General features: G+C 34.8%; 1 pseudogene; it reads right to left on the bottom strand.

Moving 5' to 3' along the window:
• The window catches only part of LOC101566233, a 2,723-nt pseudogene that overhangs the window by 631 nt on the left and 996 nt on the right, over positions 1 to 1,096 (bottom strand).

Genomic DNA, 1,096 nt, shown 5'->3' with positions numbered 1-1,096 from the left:
GGGGGGGGCAGCTCAGCCCACCAGGGGCGGTGCTGGGGGATTGAACCGCGGTCCCTGTGCTTTGCTTAGTTTAGCTTGTTCTAAGTAGGTGCTTTAGACCACTGAGCCATCTCACCAGCCCCCCCCAATTGTTTCTTATACCCACCCTTAGAAAGCACATGAGATTTTAAAAAAACTGTTCTTGCAGTGTAATTTCTTCTTTTTATTAGCAGCAATATGATGTTTATGTTTTATAATTGAAGATTTTCTGTTTCCTAACAAAATGAATTTTAATAGTCACCTGTTTGTTTGGAAAAACATTTTTTGTATTTTATAGACATTTGAAATTTATCTAATATGTAGTATTTCAATATTATTAGGATCAAATAAATAATTCTTATATTGCACTTCTAAAGTCTGTTAAAATTTACAATTTTAGTCCACTACTTAGTATTTAGATATTTCTATCTATATCTCAGTGACATTATACTGTTTACTGTTTACATTTTAGAGAGCTTTAAAGTATATTTTTAGGACTGGGGATGTAGCTCAGTGGCTAAGCCCCTGCCTAGCAAGCGTAAGGTCCTGAGTTCAATCCCCTGTATGTGAAAAAAAAACAAAAAAAAAAATCCATTTTGATTTTATGATCTTCTTGCTTGGAAGCTGGATTTGAACTGTGCAGCACATCCCTTCATTTTCTGTGGAACAGGGAATATGTGTGGAGTGAGTACTAACAGTGCAGATTTAAAGCACATGTAAGTCAATACAGTGTAAATATTGAGAAAATCAGAGTCTCCTATAACATTTTATAAAGCAACAAAATTCAAATATAGATTTCTAAGAGCCAGCATTCACAGTACACTGTGAAGTGTGTTTTAGCCTTACCATCCGTCCCTGTCTACAGTGACTGTAACTGTGATTCTTCCTGAGTCAGTGTTAATAAAGCATGCATGACTAGTTGCTAAATTCTGGCTTAATCCCTTAATATTAGGGTCTTATTTGACTCTTAACTACCATGGTGAAAAATATGACAATTTTCTTTGAATTGATGAGGAAAAAGACAGTATAATACTCACATTTTTCTTTTTTAGTTTTTATTTATGTGTGTGTGTGTGTG

The sequence above is a fragment of the Octodon degus genome, unplaced genomic scaffold (assembly GCF_000260255.1).
Source record: "Octodon degus isolate 3935 unplaced genomic scaffold, OctDeg1.0 scaffold00016, whole genome shotgun sequence".
Taxonomy (NCBI): domain Eukaryota; kingdom Metazoa; phylum Chordata; class Mammalia; order Rodentia; family Octodontidae; genus Octodon; species Octodon degus.
This window is presented reverse-complemented; position numbering and strand designations above follow the sequence as displayed.